General features: G+C 37.9%; 1 protein-coding gene across 11 annotated transcripts in view; it reads left to right on the plus strand.

Moving 5' to 3' along the window:
• Positions 1 to 22,067, plus strand: part of CAAP1 (caspase activity and apoptosis inhibitor 1) — a 1,159,962-nt gene that overhangs the window by 428,804 nt on the left and 709,091 nt on the right. The window contains exon 13 of one of the 11 annotated variants that reach the window (XR_013829219.1): positions 11,089 to 11,148. The exons of the other annotated variants lie outside the window; for them this stretch is intronic. The gene's annotated coding sequence lies outside the window, so the exon portion shown is untranslated. Of the gene's footprint in view, positions 1 to 11,088; positions 11,149 to 22,067 lie in introns of those variants that run through there. 11 annotated transcript variants of the gene reach the window in all.

Here is a 22,067-nt window from a genome sequence, read left to right on the forward strand (position 1 = left end):
ATTTATTTTTTCCCTTAATCTTCTTTTTTGTACTTTCTTTAGGTGTGATATTTTCTTAGGTTATGTTTCAGGCTCTCTTCTTTTCTACTATACAGATTTTAAAGCCATACATTTTCCTCTAAGCACTCTTTAGCTGCATTCCCCCAAATATTGATCTGTCCAATCTTCATTGCTATTCAACTCAAACTACTTTCTAATTTCCATTTTTATTTATTCTTTCACCCATTATATAGAGAAGTATTGGCTAAGTTTCAGGGAACTAGGGTTTTCTAGTCATCTTTTTGTTAGTCTAGCTAATTTCACTGTGATCAGAGAATATATTCTCAGTAATTTCAAGCATTTGAACATTGTTGAGGCTTTCTTTAAGGCTGCTATGTGGTTAATTTTGGAAAATATTCCATGGGAACTTGAGTGGGATGTGAGTTCTACTGTTGTGTGCAAAGTCTTCTCTCTGCTTATACGTACCATTTGGGTGCATATGTTAATCGTGTGACTTTTTAAACAGCTTTATTGAGATATAATTGACATATGACAATGTAAAGTGTACATATTTAAAGTGTACAATTTCATAAGTTTTGATATATTTATATGTTCACATAACCATCACCATAGCTCTTTTTCCTGCTTCTCCCTTCCCTCCTCTTGTTCCCAGGCAACCACTGATCTACATTCTTTCACTACAGATTATTTGAATTTTCTAGAATTTTATAGAAATGGAATCATACAGTACATGCTCATTTTCATCTACCTTCTTTCAGTCAGTATAATAATAATTCTGCTGTTCATTCAGATTGTTTTGTATATCAGTAATTCTTTTTATTGCTGAGTATTACTACATGGAATAGTTGTACCCAATTTATCTGTTCACCTGTCTTTTGCATGTTTTGTTTACTTCTCAACACCTGTTGAGAGAAATGTTTTAAGGTCTGCTAATATGATGTGGATTTGTTTGTTTATTCTTTATACTTTGACAATTTAGAAAATATATTTACAACTGTTATTGGGTGCATGCATATTTGGGACTATGCTATTTTTCTTGTGATTGACCCACTTATCCTTTTTAAAAAATACTTAAAAAATCTCCAGTAATGTTTCTTGCCTTCAGATATACTTTGTCTAACATTGGTGTTGTTATATTAGCTTTATTTTGGTTAATATTTCCATGGCCCACTTTTTTCTATACTTTTACTCTCAGCCTTTCTATGTACTAATATTTAAGTGTGTCTCTATTACGGAGACTGTTTTTTAAATCCAATATGACAATCTTAGTTTTATTTTAAGTATATGATCTTTTTTGTTTAATGTAATTACCAGTATCATTTTAAAGTGGTTACCCTAGAGATTACTGAAAGTATTTATGACTTGTTATGGTTCAATGCATATTATTTCTTCCCAATGCCCTGATAGTACTGGAAACTTACCACCCTCTAGCTCCATTTATCCTTCTACTTTTTAAATGTATTTTAATTCAACCTACCTTTTAAATGTAAACATTGGTACTATTATATGTTGAATATTAATTTATATTTATATACATATTTAAATTTTTCATTCTCTTAATTCCTTTCATTTCCATGTTTCCATTTGTGATCATTTTTCTTCTAGCTGAAAAAACTCCTTTTAGTACTTCTTGTATGTCAGATCTACCAGTGATGAGTTCTCTGTTTCTTTTTTCTTTGATAATGTATTTGTTTTGATATAAATTTTGAAAAGTTATTTTGCTAGGCATAAAATTCTATATTGGCAGTAATTTCCTTTTTTGCATTGTAGAGATGTTGATTTTGCTGTCTTTTGGATTATACCATTTCCTTTGAGAAGTAAGTTGCCAGACTTATTGTTGCTCCTTTCAAGGTAACAAAGGTCTGGCTGTCTTAAAGATTTTCTGTTTGTTTTGGGTTTTAGTAGTTTGACTGTGATGTGCCTAGATGGCATTTTAAAAAATTCTGCTTAAGCTCTACTGAATTTCTTGAATCTGTGGGTTGGAGTCTTTTTATCAATTTTGGAAAAACCTGGGCCATTATTTGTTCGTATATCACTTTATTCCTATGTTCTCTCTCTCCTCTCCTTCTAGGATTCCAGTGATATCGTTTATATTTTCTGAATTTTTCTTTCTTTTCTGTCTAAGCTTCACTTACACATTTTCTATTAACCTTTCAGTTCATACTTCTTGTCTTCTGTTTCTCTCAGTATGCTATTAGACACATTCCTTGAATTCTTAATTTCAGTTATTGTGTTTTTCAGTTCTTGAGTGTCCATTTGAGTATTTTAAAAAATTACTTCTCGGGCTTCCCTGGTGGCGCAGTGGTTGAGAGTCCGCCTGCGTGCCCCGGTCCGGAAGGATCCCACATGCTGCGGAGCGGCTGGGCCCGTGGGCCATGGCCGCTGAGCCTGCGCGTCTGGAGCCTGTGCTCCGCAACGGGAGAGGCCACACCAGTGAGAGGCCCGCGTACAGCAAAAAAAAAAATTACTTCTCTTTTGAAATTCTTTTTTTAAATAAATAAATAAATTTATTTATTTACTTATTTATTTATGGCTGCGTTGGGTCTTCGTTGCTGCACGTGGGCTTTCTCTAGTTGCGGCAAGCGGTGGCTTCTCTTGTTGCGGAGCACGGGCTCTAGGCACATGGGCTTCAGTAGTTGTGGCTCGCAGGCTCTAGAGCGCAGCCTCAGTAGTTGTGGCGGACAGGCTTATTCCGTGGCATGTGGGATATTCCCTGACCAGGACTTGAACCCGTGTCCCCTGCATTGTCAGGTGGATTCATAACCACTGCATCACCAGGGAAGTCCATTGAAATTCTTTGTCCTTTAACTTATCCTACTCATCTTTTCAACTATTTCTTGAACAAATTAATCATAACCATTCTGAAGTCCTTTCCTGTTACCTTCTCTACCAGGATTATCTGTGGGTTGGCTTCTGCTGTTTGTTTTTATTTCCTTTTTGTTATTGATTGTATGTTCCTGTCTCTTCACATGCCCGGTAATTTTTTATTGCATATTGGGTACTTTAAAATCTGCAGATAAAATCTGCAGAGGCACCAGATGATACTCTTTCTCACCAGGGGTGATTTGTCTTTTCTTTTGCTAGGCAGAGGAGTAGGGAGGGAGCCAGTCATCACCTTAATCTAATCAGATACTGAATTATGTTGAAATAGAAATTTGTTTTCCTTCTCAGGGATTTTCAGCTTAGTTCTTTAGTCTCAAGTTACGTGTAGTTTCATAATTTGACAAATGTCTTATGGGGGAGACTGGAAGTGTGTTTGAGACACCTGAAGTCTCCAGTTTGGCCACTCTAGACCTGTGCAGTCACCAAATCTCTACTGGTTTCTTGGTCCTTCTGCAGTGGCCGTGGCCAGGGCAAAATCTGAATTCCAAACCCCTAGATTATGCCTAGAATTGGTAAATGGTCCCAAGAAAAAAGCAGCTTCACATATTCAGCTCACCTCTGAAGGTTTAAATCCTTAGGATTTACCTTTCCGATCTCAGAAATTTTGGCCTTAGAAATGTTATTTCCCCTATTCTTTCTTGTTTTCACATTTCATGGTTTAATACCATAATTCTTGTTCTTTACCTGCCTTTTCTAGTTGTCCTCATTGGAGCATTTGTCTGTGGCAAATTACTTCATCATATTCAAAAGCAGAAATTTGTATCCCTGTTTCAAAATAAGAAGATAGGGACAGATTTACCCCTCTGCACCAAATATGCAAGATTATAAAATTGAGTCCAGTTTTTTGCTTATGTCAGGCTAAAGCTAGACATAATTATAACCTTGGCTGTGCTACTTTTAGCATTATTCTTTTTACCTTTTTCCTTTCATACTCTTTTTCTGGCTGTCCCATAAAATTCTAATTCCAGAACTTAAAATATATATGTATATTTTTTGCCGGAGATTCCCATTGTTTGTCTTTATAGATGTACTAGGCTTCTTCTGCCTTGAATCCCTTCCCATGTTTATTCTTTCAGGATCCTCCTAAGGAATTGGCTAATTACATGAATAAATTAATTACAATCAAAGAGTTAGTGACTTACAGACTTGTATTAAAATGACATTTTTATTTTAATGGGATTTACCCTTAGCAAACATGGGACTTTCTCACATTACAGTAGAAACAATGAGTGAGATATATGGGAAGTGTATTCCTTCTAACCGTTCATGTATTGTAAATATTAGAAAGTTTCCGTTCTTTTATTCACTGACCTGTTTATTCATCCAGCAAGTATTTACTAAGCCTCTACTATTTACAAGTCATTTTGAAAGCCACTAGCGAAAGTAGAGATGAGTAAAACAGATCCCTTCTGTTAAGAATATTACAGTCTAATAAAAGAGATAAAACAAATCATAACTAATAATAGTACATAAGCACCAGAGAAGGAGAAAGAAAATAAAGTAGTGTGGGTACATAGAGGAAGAGATCTTTTATCAATCAATCAGATTAGAGATTCCTTCAGGAAGTAGCTTTTCAGTGGGTTTTGAAAGTTGGGTGTGATTTCTAATGCAGATGTGTATGGAGGTTTGGAAGGGCATTCCAGATAGAGAGAACATTATGAACAAATATAGGGAATTCGAGAAGTACAGGGAGAAGTTCTGTCACAGGGTATTGCTTGTTTTGAGGAAAGAGAGGAAGATCAGTGACTTTTAAGTGGCTTCCTCTGGAGTATTGAAGATTGAATCCTTGGTTATCTGTAATAATTAGCTTAACGTGGACTGCTGTTGAATATCAACAGGCACGGTTCTACTAACTGAGGATACATCAGAACTTGACATTTCCAAGCTCACTGCATAGTGAGAGTCTATTAAGGTATTTTATTTACTACAAAGTGAAGAGAGAAAAGTACTAACAGAAGTGTGAACAAAGTGTTATTCCACCAAAGAGGCCATTTTGCCCATGGTGTTTTTCTCCTATTTCCAAAGCATAGAAATCATCCTCAGAATTTTTCAGTGTTATGCAAGTATTTGTAGCATCTGTCTCATTTTATCAATGCTTCCAACAAAAATTAATCTTTAGATGAATATGTTCATTTCGTATATATCAGCTTTTATCAATTTTTCCATTATTTATTTACCCTTTCCCTCCTTCCCTTGATTCCTTCTTCCTTCCCACCCTCTTTTCCTTTCTTCCACTAGTATTTACAGAGTGAACCTATATATGACAGATACTGTAATGGAGGCTGAGGATGTAGCCATGTATGAGCCACAGTCCCTGGTTTCTGGTAACATCATCCTAATGGATGCCTTGTACTCAAGAAAGAAGTAAATATACATGGACAAACGTTCATTCTCCCCAAGTAACAGAAGCTTGATAACAAGGCCTGTGTAGCATGTACATACTTTCTCTGAATGTGGACTTCTGGAGGGGCTTCCTAAAGTATCTGTTAAACCCTCTTTCTATCTGTAGATCAGCTTATTCCTGTAACTGCCAACAACAAGGAAAATGTTAAAGAACAAAACCCTCAAACCTCTTATCTGGAGTGCAAGGCTTATTCCATAGTATAACCATTTCACGTCCACTTCCAGCCCGGGTATAATGAAAATCCAGGCTTTTTCATTGAAGCTTTATTTTTAATAGCCACAACTGGAAACAACCCAAATATCTATCATAGATGAATGGAAGAACAAATTGTGATATATTCATAAAATGGAGTACTACTCATCAATAAAAGGAACAAACAGTATGTACACACAACAACATGGATGATTCTTAAAATAATTATGCTGAGTGAAAGAGGCTACATAAATAAGAATATATACTGTGTGACCTCATTTATATAAAACTCTAGACAATGCAGACTTACCTATGTGACAGAGACCAGATCAGTGGTTGCCAGGGAAGGAGGCGTGTGGGGAGGGTTGGGAGGGAAAGATTACAAAGGGGTATCACACGAGAAAACCTTAAGGGATTATGGACATATTCACTCTTTCAGGTGTGGTGATGTTTTCATTAATGTATACATATGTCAAAACTTATCAAATGATATACTTTAATTATGTGCAGTTTATTGAATGCCAGCTATATCTCACTAAAAGTTGCTCTTGTGTTAAAACAAACACAGGCTCCTCTTGTAATTGTTGAATCTCTGTTTCCCCTAACAGACTAAGTGACATGATGAAAGTGATCAGGGCTTTCTCATTCAATATCTCTGCCAGTGACTGATCTAAGGTGGGCTTTCAGGAGATACATGTTAGATGAATATAGAAGTAGTTAAGATATACTGCTGTTGAACTACGTACCATTTTGGCCTTGCTCTGATTCACACGTTAAAATGCTGATCAGGTTGTAGTGTTAGCCATTAATCATATTATTTCCCTTGTTGTAAAGCCAACTATATTATAAATGTCCTTGAAGAATGTTTTTATTTTTAAAGGCAACTCCATTCCTGACCTAAAATAAGCCCAAACTCAGCTACCAATTTTAATAGGAATTTACGTTAGAAATGAAAGCCATGAAAGGTTAGTAAACATCAAGAGACAGGGAAACATCTTGGTTTTAATATTTAGAGATAGGTTAGCTGCTAACGGCATCCCACAGTGTGTAATCCCATCTGGATAGGTGAATTAATGTCATGATGAAATGACTAACTTCTGCTTTGCCAAATGTTTATAACACAAATGATGTCCATCACAACAGTGGGGAGATTTATTTAACTTTCCTCGGTCTATGATGATAGTCTAGGAACTGTGATGTGAAGAACTCAGTAAAGAGTCTCTGTGCATCCCTTTCAATTGCTTTCACTGTCATTATTTTTAAATTCTGATTTTTTCTTTTAAGGCTTAGAGATTGTTAATTATTTAGACATCCCCTGTACAAAAATTTCACCTTTGAGCCATTGGAAAAATTCTGAGGGAGTTAAACCTGGAGTCTGTCTTGGAAACTGGTCTATCATTTTCTTCCCAGTGTTCTCAGTAGCAGCACCGTCACGCATTAAAATGGTTAAAACACACATTACAACAATCCCATAAATTGTTTTCTATATAAATGTAAACACAGAGACCGAACTGCCTCAAAAGTCGCAGCCCTTCCTCTTTCACGTGTTTTATATCCTCCGTCCTGATTCATTTCCCTGACTCCCTCTGCCTGCCAGCTTCCCTCACCTTCAAATAATTGTCGGAGCAGCTGCGAATGTTCTCCATGACAATTGCTTTTATGATTTACTCAAAATTCTGACAATTTGTAGGTCTGGAAAAATAAAAAGCCTAAGATCTCTAGGGATATCACTGTGCAAGATCCTATTTAATCTTCCTGTACTATCCTCCCTCAGTCCTTTCAGGGGTTGTGAAAGATACCCTCTGCTGTTTTCTCCCTTCTGATAGGTGCAGTCTTGAAGCTCTGTTCTTTTATTTCGTTTGGTGCCCAATAACATCTCAAATTTTTCTTTGTCTGTATTCCCCAAGAATAATAGATACTCCCTCAGCTTGCAGGGTATATAATCTGTCCTCTTGCAATCATGTTCTAAGGTACTTGAGGATTTTTTTTTTTTTAATATGTGGTCACTAGTACTGGCCCATCTTTGGTTGATAGCAGGAAACTAAGAAAATTAAGAAGGGATAGTCGGTCCTGGATCTGGAAACAGTCGGTCCTGGATCTGCACACAAACATAGAAGGACTCCTAATTCGTAGAGTTTGCCAATGTGGTCTTATAACATCTTGACAAGAAATAATTGCATTGTCTAACTTTTAAAAGTCACCACTTTTCCATAGGCAAATTAGTGAAGAAAAAGTTTTTTATAATTTAGTGAAAAGTCCACAAATATGCATAGATGTCAGATATTTGACATTAATATAAAGGTAAAATAAATGGGTCCAAACAAGTCAAACGTGTATTTCCTCATTTCCATGATAATAAAAATTCCTTGTATTTTTCAAATTGTTTATATAGGTTCCTTATGAGGGTTTTACAAATCTTTTAGAATATTTCTGTTAACTCTTATAAAAACAATTGACGGTAGGTATAGTTGCCCTAAGAAAGCTGGAGGAAATAATATCTACAGTTTGTTCTAAGTGCTTACATATTTCATTTTATTACCAAAAAAACCCCAAAACAAAACAAAAAACCTGTTGAGTTTGTACTTTGATGATTCTCATTTTACAGATGAGAAAATGGGAAAACTGAAGCTTGAAAAATTTATAAAGTTTTTCCAATGATTCATGTCCATTAACTGAAAAACTAGGCTAAACTCGGGTGTGTAAGCACCAAGGCCTGTATCCATCCAGTTTAGCCACAATGCCCTGTTGATATGCTGAATTTCCCTTAGGATTCTGCAGAAGGAGGAAGTAGTGGGTTGCTTCTCCATTCCGGTTTCTTTCCATGAAGCAAGCCATGAAATGTTAGAACTGGTTTAATTGTCAATTTAAGTATGGCGTTGGAGTGGGAGAGATGTGGTGAATTATTTTTGCATTTTGAAGTTTAACTATGAACAACAGTAACTTGGGCATCTTTGGAAAAATCTTACTCAGCATCATGTTTGAAGATAATGATTCACTAGGCCTTAGGGCCCAGAGGGTGAGGGGCGATTTAAAAACTTCCGCAGGTGATTCTCCTGTTCACTCAACTTTGGGAGAAGTCGGATTTGATGTCTTTTATGGGACGACTTAAACCTGTGATTTTATTTGTGAGACTTGAAGGATTCTAGGGGTTGGTCTCATCTCCCTAATCTGCACTCACCACTATTTCCCAACCTCAGAATAGCATTCCTTTGTCATATGGTAATTTCTCTTATTCAGATACAGAAATTGTTGGGAGGGTCATACTTTAAGCCTGATCAATCATGTATAATTTGGAGAGGTAGTGTGGTGTCTGAAAGCTAACACTAAGTTAAAAGCGAAAGCTTTTCTTTCCCCACCACAAAATGACCTTATTTTATTCATCTTTTTATATCCAGTACTTCTCACACAACCTGAAGAACAGGTTTTCAGTATTGTTTTTCTGTGAAATTGACATATTTAAACCTACTGTCATCAACATTCATTCAACAAACTTTTTTTTGGCCGCTATCTTGTATGTAGCACCAGGCATTGTGCCAGGTGTTGAGGATAACTTGGTGAGCAAACTAGATTCAGCTCTTGCTCTGACAGTGTGCCTTATCCAATGAAGCTAACAGACCAATCAAATAATCTAGGAATATAGACTTACAAACGGTGAATTTCACTGTCAAGTGTTGGACTTGTGTAAGAGACTGCTAGTTGTCCCCTAATGTTTGTTTTCCTTATATTCCACAGTAATAGAATTTTGTAGCTGTCCATATACTACTCTTTTTTTAATTGAAGTATAACTAATTTGTAATATTGTGTTAGTTTCAGGTGTACAGTAAAGTGATTTAGTGGTACATATGTATATATCTATTTTTCTAGATTCTTTTCCCTTATAGGTTATTACAAAATATTGAGTATAGTTCCCTGTGCTATACAGAAGGTCCTTGTTGGTTATCTATTTTATATATAGCAGTGTGTATATGTTAATCCCGACCCCCCAATTTATCCCTCTCTCCCTTCTTTCCCCTTTGGTAACCGTAAGTTTTCTTTCTATGTCTGTGGGTCTATTTCTGTTTTGTATATAAGTTCATTTATATCATTAAAACTTTTTTTTAGATTCCACATATAAGTGATATCATATGATTTTTGTCTTTGTCTGACTTACTTCACTTAGTATGATAATCTCTAGGTCTATCCATGTTGCTACAAATGGCATTATTTCAATCTTCTTTTTATGGCTGGTTAATATTCCATTGTATCCATATATTATTTTTAATGAAGAAGGCATTTACCAACCTTTTTTTTTTCAGTGAAGGAGGCCACGTAACTAAGTTCTGATCAGTAGGATAAATGTGAAAATACCATGGGGCACTTTCCAGCAACCTTCCCTAGAAGCACCTGATGGGTATACTTTGTCCCTTGTTTTTGTCCCTTCCTCTGTTTCTGCTGATTGGAATGTGGGTGTTGGTCAGAACTGCATCTTGGATCGTGAGAATGAGGAAAACTTCCTCGGGATTGTAGAGTGAAAGACTGCAGGGGGCCTGAGCCCTTGAAATTTTGGGGAATGGAGCAACTATATGGTCTCTGGGTTGCCTTCATTAGGAATTTCACAGGGTATTCTGAGAACAATTTGAGGGGAAAATGGAGATCAGATCTAGTCTGGGAGTCAAGGAAAGCTTCCCCAGAAGAAGTTTCATTTCAGCATATATTTAAAGGTTAGCTGGGTGATGTGTTGAAGACAAGGTGAAGCAGAGAGGATGAATGGGTAATGGAGGATTTCAATCTAGAGAAACAAGGTTACTGGGAGGAAATAACGCATGTGAAAACGATTTGCAGAGCAACACTGCTCTAACCATAAGACGTTCTTATTATGAAACCCGTGCTTCTCAGCACATGCTTCAAGGCCTGCGGGAGTTAACTACCTGCCCGCCTCTCACCGCTTTCATCTCTCATTACTCCCCGCCGTGGATTTCAGACCAGGTTCATCAATTTGTAGCTGCCTTCTAGCATCCTTCTCTGCCAACTCATGCCATTTTCAGACCCTTTAAACTCTGGCTCCTTCGAGGAGAATTTTCTTAATAACTGCCCCCCCCACCCCGAGCTCTGATAACAAGGGTCCTTCCACTCAATTTCCATTTGTACTCATTCTTAGGCTGAATAATTTCCCGCTATTTCTCTCACTGCATTTCCCCTGTGGGTTACCGAAGAACAAGGAACCATGCCCTGTATTTTCTTTTATACCTGGGAATGCCTAGCTCAAACCTCTGTTCCAATACATTTTGGTGACTGAATGGCTGAAGTCTAGGTTGAAAGTCCCTTCCAGCTCTGTCTTGCCCCTAGATGTGGCCTGTTCTGTGATGAGATTCTTTGAGGACCAGTCAAATATAATCATTTCTCATCTTGAAACCTCCAGTGTTAAGAGTGGCCCTGAAAAATTCATCAGGGGAATAACGTTTTGCTCGTCACTTCTGCTGCCCTGCAGGCCTTTGGGTAAATAATGGTGGATGGATAGGAGCTCTGATGGCCAAATGCAATATTAAACCTACCTTCTGTCTCTCTCTGGTCTGCCTGGTAGAGTTTGATGTATTGAATTTTACATTTAGGAACCAATTTCCTTTTGACAGATTCGTGCTCCAGGCTATACAGTGCTGACCACTGCATTAGGGACGTTCTGACAAATGAACAGGTATGTAGGCAGAGTGTGTCACCCAGGATGTGGGTGGCTTCCCCTGGGTCCTTGATCCTAGAGAGATTTCGACTCTTCTTACTCACTGCTGGCTGTCAAAATGGATACAAAAAGTTTGCCATATTTGGGAACTTTCTTCCTCACTTTCATTGAACCATTGCACTTGAGTCCTTCCATAAAAATGAAATGTTAACCCTGAGAAGCAGAACCTCAGCTCTACAGAGCCAGGGGCAGAAGGAACTATTGTGGATATTTGAGATGGTTTCATACTAATCAAAAACTGACCAAGCTGATATAAAAAAAATTTAATAGAAACACTTTTGAAGAGGCTTTCCCTAAATTTTTTCATTTACCTCCTCGCCTTCTTTCCTAGAAAATATGTGACATATTTACCTTTTCTTATTCATTTATTCAACTAACATTTGCTGAGTATGTATTAAATGCTAACTTCTAAGAACAAAACTGTAGAAAAGAATTTGTCTCTGACCTCAGAGGGCTCATAGCGTAGAAAGAAATTGGCAGAGATTTTCTGTAAAGGGGCAGATGGTAAATGTTTGTGGTTTTGCAGGCTAGAGTCTCTGTCACAACTACACTGCCGTTCGCAGTGCAAAAGCAGCTATAAACCCTAAATCCCGTTTTATCTGTCTGTCAAACACTTACTCATCATTAAGACTCTGCTCAAAGGAAACACTTTATATGGAAATTTCCTGACCGTGACAAATGGAAGAAATGACTCCCTCTTTTGTATCCTGCCATATTCCGTACAGCTGTTTCTCAGGGCACCTCTAACACTTGACTGCACCCACTTGTTTCTTATTTGTGAAAGACAGTCCAAGCAGAGGGAACAGTGTCAGCAACGGCGTAAAGTCACGTCCTGGGATGTTCGTTACACTCTCTGGCTGGCTCAGGAGCGTGAAGGCGGGAGGTGTTGATGCAATGAAGGAAAGTGCTGGGAGGGGATGTGATCGTGAGCGCAAAGGAGTCGACCAGGCCATTTGTTCCTGAGTCGGTGTAAACTAAGGCCCTACTCAAGGGCTTTCCAAAGGGAATGCATGATCAGATAAATGTGCAGAAAGATCATTCCGGCAGCCTTGTGAAGTGGGTTAAGGCCGGAGACAAGGAGACCAGATGGATGGACACCAGCTTGTTAGGATGACAGCTAGGGAAGCCAGAGCAGCATTTTGGGTGCAGAAGTCTTGGTTGCCAGTGTTGTGTAGACCGAAACTGCACAATGGAACCATGGCTTCAGTACACCTTGAATCAGAACTCAGAAAAAAACCCTTCTAGATCTAGTGTCAGCATTCTAAAATGTATGACTGAAAAAGCCATTTACCCTCTCTTGAGTTTATACCCTCAGCTGGAATATGAGGAAGGTAGTTTAAGTGACTTCTAGGCTATTTTCTAGCTGTACTTGTCTGCGAGTTAATTGCTTGATTCCTGGTATCATTTTTCATATAAGAATTAGCCCATGTCTTCCTGATCCCCTTTTGCTAAATTTGGACAACCTTAATCTAATTCTAGTATTTTTAAAGAGCTTACTTTAGAGCTTAATTTTGTGAAAGCTATGTTGAAGAAACTTCAAAGATAACTTAGAGTACTTTTGGTTTCTTTTCCTTCACCCTCCCTTCCCACCGATTCTCCCTGTGAAATATTTCATGACTCTACCCTGCCTTTTTTTAATCCCCAGTTCCACATTTAGCTCCTGAGTCATTAGTTCATTACCCTAGGATTTGTGGCTCTTTACTCTGGCACTAACCTATCTTTCCATGCTTATCGTCTCTTCTCTCCCATGCTCCAGTCAAAAATGTTCCCTGCCTTGAACCTATTTTTTTGCCCTATATCACATGGTCTTATAGTAATTAACTTGTCTGTCTCCTGCATGAGGCTGTGACTGTGACTTACTTGTCTTTGTATCTCCAGAGAGCAGCACAGTGCCTGGTACATACAATGAACCCAATGAACGAGTGAACCTGGGAAGGTTTTGGTTTATACCGGTTCTCCCAACTTCCTAGAGTATCTTTCTCATCTTTCCATCCCAGGCTACTTCTCTGCTGGCTGCAAATACAACCCTCTCCTGCATGATGCTTTTGCTGAGTGTCTCAGCAAGATGTTCGGTTCTCCCTTCTCAGAGTTTCTTGTTTTTTTTTTTTAATTTATTTTATTTTATTTATTTTTCGCCGTGCTGGGTCTTTGTTGCTGTGCACAGGCTTTCTCTAGTTGCGGAGAGCAGGGGCTGCTCTTCATTGTGGTGCATGGGCTTCTCATTGCGGTGGCTTCTCTTGTTGCGGAGCATGGGCTCTAGGCGTGTGGGTTTCAGTAGTTGTGGTACATGGGCTCAGTAGTTGTGGCTCGCAGGCTCTAGAGTGCAGGCTCAGTGGTGTGGTGCACGGGCTTAGTTGCTCTGTGGCATGTGGGATCTTCCCAGACCAGTGCTCGAACCCGTGTCCCCTGCATTGGCAGGCGGATTCTTAACCACTGTGCCACCAGGGAAGCCCCCTCAGAGTTTCTTGTAGCACAGTTTCTTGCTTCTCTTTTGCATTTCCCATTGTCGCTTATATTGTAGTTATTATGTAGGGATCTCTTCCATCTATAGGACAGGATTACCGGTGGTACACAGGACCTGTATCTTACTTTGCTTCTTCTGAAGTATCTATGGCAATGCTTATAATTAATAGGTGTTCAATTAAGGTGCTCATGGGTAGAATAAGAAATCCAACTTCCTGCAGCAAAAGACTCTACAAGCATCAGGCTGTCTGTTTTGTGCCAAACAAACATGATTTTTGTAGAAATGAACAGCACCAGCTGCGCTCTTCCATTGTGGTCTGGTTCGGATAACCTGGGAACAATTGAAAGTAGACTTTCTAAATTAAAAAAAGAGAGAGCCCACAATCTCTGCATTCTAAATGCTACAAGGATTTACCTGTGGGGTCTACAAGTAGCAATTTGCATCTTGGTTTATGTGAAGGATAGAAAGCACAAACTTGTGAGCAGGGCTGCTGACACAGCGGGGGTGTAAGAGGCAGCAAAGGGAGCAGCGGCAGGGGCTCAGGGCCAGGATGAAGAAATTAATAATCCACTTATTATTCAGAACAGCGAATGGCTGCAGGCTATTGGCAAGCGGTTCAGCAATTATCTGATTAACTGCTAATGTTACACCAAGAAACCTCTTCGAGACTGTACTTTTTTTGTGAAGTGACACAGAATGGCAAGAAGCTGCTATTTTGTGCAAAAAGCTGAGAGCTGCAGCTAGGTGGGCTGTACCGAGACCCTGGTGGGCCGTCACTCTTTCAAAGTTGGAAGCAAATGGCCCTTTTTGCTGCTGTTACAACTCTTCCTGGAAATATCAGCTTCTCTATAGCACCATAACTCAAATTTAATATGAGAGCTGAAGTTGTTTTCCTTTTCAGTTTGAGCTCTTGCTTAGAACAGGAGAGCCAGATTATCTTTTCAGTGAGAACTTAGAAAACAGCCTTGCATATTTCTCCTGATGACACCCACGCCATGCCAGGGCAGGAAGATATCTCCCCTTGCTTTGTAACGTAGGTTCAGAGCTCACCAGCCTCTGCATTCTGGTTGTGGTCACTCTTAAGAAATGCCCTCATTTTAAAGTCAGATGCCACCACTGCAGCATACAGATCCTTTATTTGCCCCCATTCCTGCCTTTCTTTAGGACAATGACTCTTGCAGTAGTCACCAAAAGACTTGGAAAGCCCACACTGTCTTGAGAGAAGAACTTGATTAAGATTCATCAAGACTAGACTGTGTGGGTTGATTGTAAGACACCTTTTCCAAAATTTAAAAATAAACTCTATTCTCAGTTGTATAAAAAGAAATGTGAAAGTACTTATTTCTAACTGGCAGTGATAACCAGAATCATAATCACAACTGACAGCCCCCCCCCCCACTTAGTTTGTGTTCCTGATGATTCAGGAATCTGCAGGAAGTCTGTAATAATGTTCAAAAGCAATTTCCTATTTCTACTGATAATATCGTGAGTATTCTCAGTGAGTCCTACTCTATCCTTCAATTCCCAGCTGCAAATTCCTCCCACTCTCCCCTAGAATCTGTGGGGGAAAAGTGACTTCTCAAATGCAAACATTTGATGTAATTTTTCAGCAGGATAATCATTGAAGCCAGTGTCAGGCAAAAGTTAACCAAGAGAATGTTCACATAAAAACCTTTGGCTTTGTCACAGTTCATGAAACAGAGGTGCTTTGAAAGCAAAGGCGTTTTTGCAGCTGAAAAGGCCTTTAAGTAAGAAAAGTCAAATCTTGTATAGAAGTATTACAGTACCTTTATTTCCAAAATTGGTTAATGGAAAGTCTTTTATGTGGATATCAATTATACCGTGGCTAAAAAGTCAATTATGTAGTAATTGGAGGATAAAATAATGGATTTACCTTAGGTAAATTCAAAGTCGTGTTTGAAATGTAGCTCTTCATTATTGCATCCTTGATGTATGAAATTAATTTTATCTATATAATGGTATTCATTAAATGTAAAGGTTTAATGATGAATGTCTTATACAAACGTGAAAACCACAGTATAAAAACAAAGAGGGGGCCGAATTTTTAACTGATTGTTTTTCCAGTTATGAACCTCACTGGCTAAGCTACTCCTTCTTGTCAATTACCTAAAATGAGTATGGTTAACAAGTTCTGAATTTATATTTTCTTAACAGAATGCATTAAGGGTGAACTCTTGATTCCCACTGTGTTATTGCTCAAACTTTGTTTCAGTCTTGTTGAGTCTTCGGTAAGAACAACAAGAAGTGATCTTTAGCTGAGAACTCATGTTGTTCTATGCACATCATTTCTGCAGTCTTGCCCTGACACTCCATTCCCTTCCCTGTGTAAGCACACTGCCTCGTTACAAAGCAGCAATGATCTTGTCAGAAGAATGGCAGGCTCAGTACGGTCGGTCTGTGTCCTGCAACATTCCAGAGGGAAGAGAGCCCTGTGGGTCTTCTGAATAACAGATATTTCCAGGAAATCAGGAAGCGATACCACGAATTCTCCAGCGTTTTGCACAAACTAAACTGATAGCCAAGCACATCTTCCTCTGAAATGTAATCAACTTGTGTTCCGTCCCTAGTACCTCCTTTCTATTAATCCCTGAAACCTAGAACTTATTAAAGCTATCCATTCATTGATTATCCTTAAAGTTAAAGTCAACTTCCAGGTTTCGAGTTATAATCCCAAATGCTGTTTCATAGTCTACCTAACATGTTTCAGACACGATTACCTTTGGGAAAATAACTTCTTTTTTTTTTTTTTTTTTTTAAGTTCCCTGACCAGGTATTGAACCTGGACCCTTGGCAGTGAGAGTGTGGAGTCCTAACCAATGGACCACCAAGGAATGCCCCAATCTCTGCTTTTCTTTTTCTTTTTTTCTTTTTTTTTTTTTTGCGGTACACGGGCCTCTCGCTGTTGTGGCTTCTCCCGTTGCAGAGCATAGGCTCCGGACGCGCAGGCTCAGCGGCCATGGCTCACGGGCCCAGCCGCTCCGCGGCATGTGGGATCTTCCCGGACCGGGGCACGAACCCGCGTCCCCTGCATCGGCAGGCGGACTCTCAACCACTGCGCCACCAGGGAAGCCCCCAATCTCTGCTTTTTAATTGAGAGTGTCTTAACCATTTACAGTCAATGTGACTGTTAACATATGGTTGGGATTGAGTGTATCATCTTGTTATTTTTTTTTTCAGTTTTTCCCATCTGTTCTTTATTTCCTTTCCCTCTTCTTGTATCTTCTTTTGGATTAAAACTTCAGTCCATATTTATTATTAGCCCATTCTATCTCCTTTGTTGGCTTATTAGTTGTGGTTATTTGTTTGTTAAAATGGTTTTTTCAGGGTTTACAGTATACAGCTTCAACTTATCACAGTCTACCTCCAAATGGTATCCTCACATAAATTTCACAATACTGTAGTATACTTCCATTTCTCCCCTCAGAGCCTTTTATGTTATTATTGCCAGACACTTTACTTTTATATATGTTTAAAACTTCATAATCAATTGTTGTTATTTTTGTTTAAACAGTCAATTTTCCTTTAAAACTGATTAACAAGAAAAAATTATTGTATTTTTATCCATTTAGTTAACATTTCCAATGATCCTCAACCCTCTGTGTAGATGCAGATTTCCATCTAGTATCATCTTTCTTCTGCCTGAAGAATGTCCTTTAACATTTCCTGTAGTATGGATCTGCAGGTGATGAGTCCTTTCAGCTTCTGTATCTCTAAAATTTTATTTCACCCTCATTTTTTTTTGAATTTTTGAATTATATTTTATTTATTTTTTCATACAGCAGGTTCTTATTAGTCATCAATTTTATACACATCAGTGTATACATGTCAATCCCAATCGCCCAATTCAGCACACCACCATGCACACCCCCCCACGGCTTTCCCCCCTTGGTGTCCATACGTTTGTTCTCTACATCTGTGTCTCAACTTCTGCCCTGCAAACCACTTCATCTGTACTATTTTTCTAGGTTCTGCATACATGCGTTAATATATGATATTTGTTTTCCTCTTTCTGACTTACTTCACTCTGTATGACACTCTCTAGATCCATCCACGTCTCAACAAATGACTCAATTTCATTCCTTTTTATGGCTGAGTAATATTCCATTGTATATATGTACCACAATTTCTTCATCCATTCGTCTGTTGACAGGCACTTAGGTTGCTTCCATGACCTGGCTATTGTAAATAGTGCTGCAGTGAACATTGGGGTGCATGTGTCTTTTTGAATTATGGTTTTCTCTGGGTATATGCCCAGTATTGGGATTGCTGGATCATATGGTAATTCTGTTTTTAGTTTTTAAGGAACCTCCATACTGTTCTCCATAGTGACTGTATCAATTTACATTCCCACCAACAGTGCAAGAGGGTTCCCTTTTCTCCACACCCTCTCCAGCATTTGTTGTTTGTAGATTTTTCTGATGATGTCCATTCTAATTGGTGTGAGGTGATACTTCATTGTAGTTTTGATTTGCATTTCTCTAATAATTAGTGATGTTGAGCAGCTTTTCATGTGCTTCTTGGCCATCTGTATGTCTTTGGAGAAATGTCTATTTAGGTCTTCTGCCCATTTTTGGATTGGGTTGTTTGTTTCTTTAATATTGAGCTGCATGAGCTGTTTATATATTTTGGAGATTAATCCTTTGTCCATTGATTCATTTGCAAATATTTTCTCCCTTTCTGAGGGTTGTCTTTTTGTCTTGTTTATGGTTTCCTTTGCAGTGCAAAAGCTTTTAAGTTTCATTAGGTCCCATTTTTTTTGTTTTGTTTTTATTTCCATTACTCTAGGAGGTGGATCAAAAAAGATCTTGCTGTGATTTATGTCAAAGAGCATTCTTCCTATGTTTTCCTCTACGAGTTCTATAGTATCTGGCCTTACATTTAGGTCTTTAATCCATTTTGAGTTTATTTTTGTGTATGGTGTTAGGGAGTGTTCTAATTTCATTCTTTCACATGTAGCTGTGCAGTTTTCCCAGCACCACTTATTGAAGAGACTGTCTTTTCTCCATTGTATATCCTTGCCTCCTTTGTCATAGATTAGTTGACCATAAGTGCGTGGGTTTATCTCTGGGCTTTCTATCTTGTTCTATTGATCTGTGCTTCTGTTTTTTGCCAGTACCATATTGTCTTGATTACTGTAGCTTTGTAGTATAGTCTGAAGTCAGGGAGTCTGATTCCTCCACTCCGTTTTATTCCCTCAAGACTGCTTTGGCTATTCGGGGTCTTTTGTGTCCCATACAAATTTTAAGATTTTTTGTTCTAGTTCTGTAAAAAATGTCATTGGTAATTTGATAGGGATTGCATTGAATCTGTAGATTGCTTTGGGTAGTAGAGTCATTTTCACAATATTGATTCTTGCAGTCCAAGAACATGGTATATCTCTCCATCTGTTGGTATCATCTTTAATTTCTTTCATCAGTGTCTTATAGTTTTCTGCATACAGGTATTTTGTCTCCCTAGGTAGGTTTATGCCTAGGTATTTTATTCCTTTTGTTGCAGTGGTAAATAGGAGTGTTTCCTTAATTTCTCTTTCATATTTTTCATCATTAGTGTATAGGAATGCAGGAGATTTCTGTGCATTAATTTTGTATCCTGCAACTTTACCAAATTCATTGATTAGCTCTAGTAGTTTTCTGGTGGCATTTTTAGGATCCTCTATGTATAGTATCATGTCATCTGCAAACAGTGACAGTTTTAATTCTTTTTTTCCATTTTGTATTCCTTTTATTTCTTTTTCTTCTCTGACTGCCATGGCTAGGACTTCCAAAACTATGTTGAATAATAGTGGTAAGAGTGGACATCCTTGTCTCATTCCTGATCTTAGAGGAAATGCTTTCAGTTTTTCACCATTGAGAATGATGTTTGCTGTAGGTTTGTCATACATGGCCTTGATGATGTTGAGGTAGGTTCCCTCTATGCCCACCTTCTGGAGAGTTTTTATCGTAAATGCGTGTTGAATTTTGTCAAAATCTTTTTCTGCATCTATTGAGATGATCATATGGTTTTTATTCTTCAATTTGTTAATATGTTGTATCACATTGATTGATTTGCATATATTGAAGAATCCTTGCATCTCTGGGGTAAATCCCACTTGATAATAGTGTATGATCCTTTCAATGTGTTGTTGGATTCTGTTTGCTAGTATTTTGTTGAGGATTTTTGCATCTATATTCATCAGTGATATTGGTCTGTAATTTTCTTTTTTTGTAGTCTTTGTTTGATTTTGGTATCAGGATGATAGTGGCCTCATAGAATGAGTTTGGGAGTGTTCCTTCCTCTGCAGTTTTTTGAAAGAGTTTGAGAAGGATGGGTTTTAGCTCTTTTTAAATGTTTGATAGAATTCACCTGTGAAGCTGTCTGGTCCTTGACTTTTGTTTGTTGGAAGATTTTTAATCACAGTTTCAATTTCATTACTTGTGATTGGTCTGTTCATATTTTCTGTATCTTCCTGGTTCAGTCTTGGAAGGTTATACCTTTCTAAGAATATGTCTATATTGCTTCCAGCTTGTCCATTTTATTGGCATAGATTTGCTTGTAGTAGTCTCTTAGGATGCTTTGTATTTCTGAGGTGTCTGTTGTAACTTCTCTTTTTTAATTTCTAATTTTATTGATTTGATTCCTCTCCCTATTTTTCTTGATGCGTCTGGATAATGGTTTATCAATTTTGTTTATCTTCTCAAAGAACCAGCTTTTAGTTTTATTGATGTTTGCTATTGTTTTCTTTGTTACTATTTCATTTATTTCTGCTCTGATTTTTATGATTTCTTTCCTTCTGCTAACGTTGGGTTTTCTTTGTTCTTCTTTCTCTAGTTCCTTTAAGTGTAAGTTTAGATTATTTACTTGAGGTGTTTCTTGTTTCTTTAGGTAGGCTTGTACAGCTATAAACTTCCCTCTTAGAACTGCTTTTGCTACATCCCATAGGTTTCGGATGGTTGTGTTTTCATTTTCATTTGTCTCTAGATATTTTTTGATTTCCTCTTTGATTTCTTCAGTTATCTCTTGGTTATTTAATAACGTATTGTTTAGCCTCCATGTATTTGTTGTTTTTACATTTCTTTCCCTGTAATCCATTTCTAATCTCATAGCATGTTCAGAAAAGATGCTTGATATGATTTCAGTTTTCTTAAATTTACTGAGGCTTGATTTGTGTTGCAAGATCTGATCTATCCTGGAGAATGTTCTGTGCACACTTGAGAAGAAAGTGTAATCTGCTGGTTTTGGATGGAACGTCCTATAAATATGAATTAAATCTCTCTGGTCTATTGTGTCATATAAAGCTTCTGTTTCCTTATTTATTTTCATTTTGGATGATCTGTCCATTGGTGTAAGTGAGGTGTTAAAATCCTCCACGATTATTGTGTTACTGTTGATTTCTTCTTTTATAGCTGTTAGCAGTTGCCTTAGGTATTGTGGTGCTCCTATGTTGGGTGCATATATGTTTATAATTGTTATATCTTCTTCTTGGATTGATTCCTTTATCATTATGTAGTGTTCTCCTTGTCTCTTGTAACATTCTTTATTTTAAAGTCTATTTTATTTGATATGAATATTGCTACTCCAGCTTTCTTTTGCTTTCCATTTGCATGGAATATCTTTTTCCATCCCCTCACTTTCAGTCTGTATGTGTCCCTAGGTCTGAAGTGGGTCTCTTGTAGACAGCATATATATAGGTCTTGTTTTTGTATCCATTCAGCAAGCCTGTGTCTTTTGGTTAGAGCATTTAATCCATTCACTTTTAAGGTAATTATCGATATGTATGTTACTATGACCATTTTCTTAATTGTTTTCGGATTGTTTTTGTAGGTCCTTTTCTCCTCTTCTGTTTCCCACTTAGAGAAGTTCCTTTAGCATTTGTTGTAGAGCTGGTTTGGTGGTGCTGAATTCTCTTAGCTTTTGCTTGTCTGTAAAGCTTTTGATTTCTCCATCGAATCTGAATGCAATCCTTGCTGGGTAGAGTAATCTTGGTTGTAGGTTCTTCCCTTTCATCACTTTAAGTATATCGTGTGACTCCCTTCTGGCTTGTAGAGTTTCTGCTGAGAAATTAGCTGTTCACCTTATGGGAGTTCCCTTGTATATTATTTGTCATTTTTCCCTTGCTGCTTTCAATAATTTTTCTTTTCTTTAATTTTTGCCAATTTGATTACTATGTGTCTCGGTGTGTTTCTCCTTGGTTTTATCCTGTATGGGACTTGCTGCGCTTCCTGGACTTGCGTGGCTATTTCCGTTCCCATGTTAGGGAAGTTTTCCACTCTAATCTCTTCAAATATTTTCTCGGGTCCTTTCTGTCTCTCTTCTCCTTCTGGGACCCCTATAATGCGAATGTTGTTGTGTTTAATGTTGTCCCAGAGGTCTCCTAGGCTGTCTTCATTTCTTTTCATTCTTTTTTCTTCATT

The sequence above is a fragment of the Stenella coeruleoalba genome, assembly GCF_951394435.1.
Source record: "Stenella coeruleoalba genome assembly, chromosome: 7".
NCBI classification, from domain to species: Eukaryota; Metazoa; Chordata; class Mammalia; order Artiodactyla; family Delphinidae; genus Stenella; species Stenella coeruleoalba.